We start from the raw sequence: 8,326 nt of genomic DNA on the forward strand, positions 1-8,326 counted from the left end.
GTAGCAACTTTTGCATTGCTTGAAAATCAATTAGCAGGTATTCGATTTCAATATACTTAGCAAGCAATGGACTGTCATTATACGATTGCTGGCGGTTTCGTAATTGCAATTTTTTATCATAAAAATAGAATTCAAAAATTTCATACATATGATGAATTTTTTTTGGTTCCGAGGATGCCAAGGAAGCAAAGTGCAAAATATGTGAGCTGCAAATAAATTCACGTCATTACATATCGCAGAACTCATTGAAAATTTACGAAACAAGAATCAATTCGAATAGTCGAATCTGTCAGTAGTCGAATGCAATCAACTAGTCGACTGCTGATAAACTGTTATTTTACTAAGCAACTTTTGCTAATCGATTATTCGAATAGTCGATTATCAAGAGGTCTAATATTAAGTCAACACCAGTGGATTTTGCATTTTTTTAGGAAAAACTTCTATGAATTTTTGTAGCTGAAACTATGCAAAGCAATCTCAAACACAAATGTTTTCATACATTTAAAGTAATATGCGCAACCCTCGCTTAATTCATACAAAAATCTCAAACACGTTTTCGATAAAATTCGACAAAATTTTGAGAAAATTTCGAACTGTTATTAGGATCTCTCTGGAGTGTTTGCAGTTCTGTAGCCCAATGATTTTTAGTTCAACAAAGTACAAGCAATAGGTCCTTCGAAATTCGCATTGATTTCTGAAACCTTCTGAAAAAAATACACACACACTTTGTATGAAAAAAATACAGAACTGAAAAAGCCAGTTCGAATTTTGGGTAAAACTCTCTCGAATTTACGAATTTTTTCGAAAGAGGTATTTTAGATTGGTTTGCATAGTTTCGGTTACGAAATTCATGGAAGTTCTTTCTTAAAATATGGAAAATTAAAAAAGAATTGAATTGACGAAATTTGATAAAAATTGCCACTGCTATTTTTCTGTTCGCCGCTATATAATCGAACCCAATTTGGTGCGCAGAACTTGGTTCTAATTCTATTTATCTGCTACTTATCTACAAACTGATCTATCACACCCGCAAAGCAAAACATACACTTTATATATAATAAGTCGATAATTTCCATTAATAATCGATAACTTTTCAATTAGAAATCGATAGATTTGGATAGCAATTTGGCAACGTTTTGATAACATCGATATTTTCAATAAATAATCGATAATAAACTAGTTGTCGATAAAAAACCGTAAATTAAAATTTTTTATATAAGTATCGACGTTTTAATAACAATTCAATCAATTTTTGATGACTTTTCAGTAACTTATCGATAACACGCCGATACCAAATTGGTAACACTCCGAAAACAAAGTGATAAATTTTTTTTAAATATATCGATAATTTCCAGAAATAATCGATTACATATCGATAAATTTTCAATGACAAATTGAGAGATTTAACTTTTATTTTCGGACTTATGAAATAAAATTACGGGTTTAATAATTTCTTCTGAAATAAAAAATAAAAGTCCGGGTTTAATTTTTTCTGAAGTACTTTTATTATAAAATGAATAACAGTTTAGGTCCCTGGCTTTGATAGTCTTTGAAATTATTTGTTTACTTTAAAAGTGAACGACGTGCAACTTTAAACTTTCACTGACACCGAACTGACTTTGAAATAGAGCCGTTTTTTAATTTCCTCACATTTTATGAAAGTCAAGTCTTGAGTGATGAATGATTTGAGAAGTGATTACACAAGTGAGTACGGCATTTATGTAAATATATAAAGAGCGCAATGACTTTCGTTTTTTATTTAACTTTGATTGATTAAAATGTATGCAGCAACACAAACAAGAAAGACGCACTAAAAAGTAAAAGTTAGAAAAGTGTTTAGAACAACAACGCAACGTAAAAGCTAATCACAAACACGCAAGGACAACGAAAGTAAACGCCCACAAAAGGCACGCGTCATAACTATTTACACATGTAGATATTTACACGCATACTTACGTATACATAGATGATACTTCAAGGAACAAAAACGTTTGTGTACGTTTTGACGAAATGACTAAGTAAACTACTAATACAAATAGACTGATTGACCTGCAAAAAATGCGATTAGTCTAGCATGAATCCAGGATGAGTCGCAAAGGAGTATGCGACCAATGCCAGTTTTGATCTCTTTGTATGAGTTGAACTGTCCCTCTTGTTTGTCCTATGAAGAGACTAATTGTTCCCATTTATAACCGAAAGGGATAGGACCAATCCCCTTTGTACCTATGTGGTAACATATGAAGACTAGTAGTTTTCGGTTCAAGTAGGGCCAGTCGCATTTTTCTTGGCAGAGACAAAATCGAAGGGTTTGCAAAGCCACCAAATCTATTTGATGTAAGTTGTTTGCCCGCTTTTCAAAAAGGAGTAAAAAATATTCTCCGAAAATTTAATCCTAACTCCGGTGTAGGCGTTAAGTCCTAGTAATTTCGGTTCGGTATAGGGCTCCGCATTTCTTTAAATAATTCGATTCAATCACCTGTATTCTTTTTTATTTTACTCATTTCGTTGCAGTTTTTTTTTGAATATTTCTTAAAATGGGCTAGCAGTTTGAAATCTATAACTGACTAATCCCAACCGTACCCGAGAGGGACTAAAGGGGATCAATTATGCCCAAATGTAGACAAAACGGATCAATCGGAGCCCAATCTCTTTAGGGATTAATCGCACGATTTTTTGCAGGGAGGTAAATGAAACACCTGTTGGGCTAATTTAAAGAGCAAAAATACCAAATGCCTTAAGGGTAACTAATCATCGATTAATACTTAACGAAGCAACAGGTCCGTTTAGTAATTTTTAAGGAAAATAAGTGAAAGGGAGTTTACTTAACCCTTTCATGCTGGAGTTTTATTTCTGGATAGGATATTTGTTTTGCTTTTTTTCAAAATGTGAAAACAGCGTTAAAAAACATGTTCTGCATACTTAAAAAATCGCTATGTCCTTTCGTTATCCTGGGACATATTATCCCAACAAGGTTTTATATATAATATTTGGAAATAAAAATACATCAAGTTGACAAACCATTAATTTTGAAATATTGTATATTTATTTGAAAAATATTGTAGCTTTTGTGCTGGGAAAACATTTATTTATGATAGGTAGTAAAGCAGCTAAAACTTAGTGCATTATTACATCCGGAGCAAATGTAATTTGCCCCTTAATTGGTAAATGATCGCCTATATTCAATAACTCAGTGCGTTAGCTGGTCTTCCGCCAGTTCGACGTGTTTTAATTTGTTTGTGTTTTGTTCCTTCCGAAATCAATGACTCAGTTAACCGTACCATGAACTGTATTAACGATGTTTCAAATCCAAGCATTTACAGTGGAAAGCATCAGAACGTTGAAAAATACTTTCATCCACCACCTCTGAGATTTTCGATTTAGATCGTATACAGCTGGTTTTTGATCGACCAGGTCTACGCCGCCCATTATACGGTTGTAGTCCACAATAGCTAAGAGACAATCAACTTCTTTCTTTTTACCATCCTTTGGTTTCTTGTTTGCGTTGGATATTATTGGTTTGTGGCAGACAATGTGTGCTTACAGGAGTCCCTGTCTTCGTAGACCTACCTCCGGTGTAAAACACAGATCAATGTCCGTTGATCTTCGGCCCAACAAGTTGGTACCAATCGGTGAGCTGGGGTGTTCAAGTCAACCAGTCTTGGTTTGGCCGAGGAGGACTATCCATCCTCCTCTTCCATTTTCGGGTAATGGCACCCGGTTGCACGGCAACTCCACCGCGAGTTCCGTGCTTGCCTCAGAATCCCTCTTTCATTGATTTTGATATCTCGATATCTGATTAACATGTTAATCAGATTGAGATATTGTGTTTTGTCGCAATTTAGGAATGTGACCAACCTTTCCTGTCCTGCAGTGTGACAACAATGTAAACATTGTTGACGACGGATCTGGTTTTGCTTAGATATTGCTTAAGGGCCGCACTACGTTGACAAACAGAGGGAGCTTGGCACCAATTATGCTTCGTCTTAAACTCCGTTACAATTAAAATCAAGGGATGTGACCAACCTTTTCCGCACACAGACCTGTGAGTGCCAAGTGCCCGCCTCAACAATGCCCCTCGACATCGCTTGAGGCCACACTACGTTGACTTGCCATTGTGTGCCATATTGTGCTACTATTGGCTTCCATTTTTGCTACTATTATTTCACTCCAATTTTCACTCAATTACGCAACATGCTCCATTCTGCCTCCAATTACACTACTACCACCAATTAAAGGGATGTGTCCAACCTTTTCCGCTCACAGACCTGTAAGTGACCGAGTACCTGCCCCAGCAACATCTTTGCATTGCAGTCCGCCACACTGCAGTGATTTGACAGCGCCAAATCTTGCCACATTTTTGGATGTGGCCATCAATTCCGCGAACGCCTCCTATTCGCTTACGCAGTCTAAAGCAGCCTCAAACATCTCAAAAGACGAGATGAGCACCGGCCCACTCGTACAATTATCGATTATTTTTCGGCTGACGATAGTCATGCGTTTCTTCACCAACTCTCGTCACCGTTTTTCAGCATATATAACCGGCATCTCCGGTTGCCACAATCAAGGGATGTGACCAACCTTTCATCTGCCCTTCAGGGTCAGTTTCTCAATGAAATTGGGACTGCTGTGGCAAGCATGAGACCGAAAACCCTTGGGTTTGCAAGCCCCAAGGGAAAACAAGTCTACTCAGAGCGTGTGTCATAAGTGAACTCTATTTGAAACCACAGCCACCGCGATGCTCCCACAAGGGGGCCATCCCAGGACAGGAGGTGAGACCTGAGTACAAAGCATCGTTTGATGCAGTGCACCAGATCACACTGGCTTCTCCTGCTCCCGCGGTAGCAGTTTTTATAAAGACCTTGCCTAGGGTCCCACAGGGTGATACCCGCGTCCACCCTGCTACCTTTCGAGTAAAACACCTTACTCATGGATTGGGTACCCATGGTATTATGTCGTCTTTTACGACCGGTATACCTACCGTGGGCATATTCTAACCCCTAACCCACAGGGGGATGGTTTGTGGCAGTTAGAACCTACTAGTACTTCCTTGGAATCTATCCAACGTGTAGCCAATATTCCATCACAGCTTATTTGGAAATGACTTTGACCGCGGTACAAGTCGCGACTCGAAATCCGGAGTTTCTTTTCGAATAGATTTAATTAATAAAGTTGATGTGAAAAATCGGTGGAATGCAATAGCTGCTTCATTTGCAAAGGACGCAATATAGTTCTTCTTCCTCTTGAGATAATTCAGCTAAGTTATCTTCCGGCTGCTCTTCAGAATAGGTAGCATCGCTGCCATCTTCGTCTGCTTCTGTCATATTTTCTTTGTCAGACGAAGGCATATAGCTGCTTTCAGAAGGGCTAAAATCTTCATCGTCGGAGCTTTCGCACAATATGTCTGCCACCTCTTTTTCTGTATAGTTCTTTTTCGACATCTATTAAAAACAATAATGGAATAAATAAATCCCATATTAAACACATATTGGGACAATATATCACACGAATTGCAAGTCTGTATATTTTATAAATAAAAATAAAAAAATAAAAAAAAAAATATTTTACGCAAAATTCAAGCAAGAATGGTAAAATATACACACTATTTTGCTTTACACAACGTGGCTAACGGTAAATACGTACTTTTGACAACTTTTGTCCTGCCAGATCAGCGAAATTTCCAACCTTTTATTTCGAATGCAGCTGGGACATATTGTCCCAGTAGGCGCGAAAGGGTTAAGTTGCCAATTATGAACGTCATGAAATTATAGGACCGATTTAGGCAAAACAAAAATATATTTTTCAACCAAAATTAGGGAGCATACGAGCTTTATCAATTTACATAACAAATATGTAAATTAGCTTGGTATTTGGTTTTTATGCGCTTCACCGTAAATCTTCCTTAATTATAATATTCGATTTCCGCAGTGTTACAGGCATATTTTATGCAAATAACATAAATGTGCACGCATTAGTGGTGCTTATAGGATTTCACTATAAGGTGTTTTAGTGTGGCTTTTATAGTTTCGCAGAGGGGAAAGGGAGGGGGGATAGGCTTAGTCAATCCAGACTAGAGAAGCAGTATTTTTTAATTGAATCCACTTTACTTTGTTGGTTCAGATTGGTTCGGAGAGTCGTACCCTATTTTAGTATTGAAGGGGTACTGTAACCAACTGGCAATTGCTGGAAGGGGTGACAGGCGTAGGATCGATGGACAGCGTCTCGCCACCAGTGGAATCGGTGGACGGGCGGCAGAGCAAGGGGGAACGGTGTATTGGTTGACGGACAGATTACGGTCGCTGGTGGAATCGATGAACGGTGCTGGGGTTTGCAGCAAACTAGTATCCTGTCGACAACCAGAGGGGGGATTAAGATGGTTGGACAGATGGATTCGAGGTGTGCTGGCCACACCCGATGAAGAGATAGATTAATTACCAAGTAAACGGTGTTTGGTGATATCGATACCGGGTGAGTCGTAGATGACGAATCGGTGGATGCCTGTGGACAGAATTGCTGAATCGGCGATGGCGAATGGGTGGATCGATTCCCGGACAACCGATGAATGGTGAAATCGCTACCAGGAGAGCCGTAGATGACGAACCAGTGGACAGGATTGATGAATCGGCGAGGTGCAGATGACGAAGCAGTTAATGGATTCCAAGCCATCAGTGATTGGTGAAATCGATGTCCGGCGAGCGGGATTCAAGAAGTTGTGTGGCGCAATATATAGCTTCTCCAACCCAATTGTCAACCTCACCCTCGAGCGGCGAATCCCGTTTCACTAACAGACGAGGCTCTGGCGACCCCAAGCTCCTCATGGAACTTGGAGGTGGGGAGAGAGTGATGGCCTGAAGGTTTAATGTGATGGTCGGGCTAGTACCTTAATGGTGCTGTGTTACCGGCGCGTACCGGATCTTTATCCGGCAAAAGACCATCACATCGATAAAACTCCCCAAAGCCTTCGGGGAGTAACCTTATCGCTACAACAACATGTCCGGCGAGTCGCAACTCACAAATCGGCGGATTGGTCGATTGTCTTCCAAGCAACTGAAGGTGTGATCGATATCCAGGCGATGGACTTTTGGATCGATTACCAAGGAACCGATGGCTAAGTGAACTCGATGACCGAGGGGTATAGGTGGTGGGTTGATATAAATATGCCCAGGTTATTTATATTTTCGTCTGTCCTCGTAGGTACGGGGTTGGTGGAGGCATCTGGGAGGGGGAGATAGTAAGTAGCAGAGCTGGGTAGTAACGATTACTTTAGGTATTCAATTACCATCAATTCCCCATTACATGTACTTGAGGAAAGTAATCAATTCCTTTCCTCAACAGCAAAAAATATCAAAAGTAATTTCGTTTTTTGAGGCTCCAGTAAAAAAAATATTTTGTTTGTAATTGAAAAAAATACTTTGCACAAATGTAATTTCTGCCCCAGTACTATCGAAAGGAATTGGAAATGTAATTGGAGATTTTCCGATTACATTACAAAGAATGCCAAAAGTAATTAAGAATTTCCCATTCCTCAAAGGAATTGCAAAGGTAATTGAAAAATTCTTAGTGTAAAAAATATGTTTGCGGTTCAAGCGGTGATTTTATGAGGCCATAGTAACTCCTTGTACCATAAGAAAATTTTTGTAAAACAGAAGCACTGTCTTCTATGGCTGACAATTCATTTCTCCTCGCCATATATGAGGACGGGAAGATTTGCTGCGGACAAGCGACTTGAGGATTTTGTTGCGGTTTGTACTTAAGTACAACTTCGATGGCATACGCCTTGAAGGTGAGAGTGTCATCGAATGTTACCCCTAAGATCTTTGGATGACTGACAGTGAACGTCAAATATTCCACGTCGCAAAAAAGAGTGGCCGTGGGTTTGCAGTATATCTTTTTATACAAAGGGTAAAGGGTGAACCTTCTATATCTTGGAGTAGAGTACCGTGGTTGACTGTGTCAAAAGCTTTTGACGGCACTGGTAGTGCTATGCATTTTGCGGAAACCATGCTGATGAGTTGCTAGGCGAAGATTCGCAGTAAACTGACGGAGCAGGAAGGTTTACAATGTTTTCGCTACTGGTGAACGAAGTGATACCATTCGTTATGACTCACCTTCGCCAGCCGGTTTCCCAGGCTTGAAAACGTGCATCAGATAGCTTACTCCCTCAGCGCCAAGGTGTTTTAGCATTGGCATGGCCCAGGTACAAGGACAAACCTCGAACTGAGAGGAGGTGGAAATGCAAATATCCCGACTTAAAAACAATGAGGCACAGTAGAACATTTGACCACAAAACTTTTCAAACAAGGAGGCGAAATGACGCATACTTTTTACG

This window comes from Eurosta solidaginis, chromosome 1 (assembly GCF_040869045.1).
Source record: "Eurosta solidaginis isolate ZX-2024a chromosome 1, ASM4086904v1, whole genome shotgun sequence".
Lineage (NCBI taxonomy): Eukaryota > Metazoa > Arthropoda > Insecta > Diptera > Tephritidae > Eurosta > Eurosta solidaginis.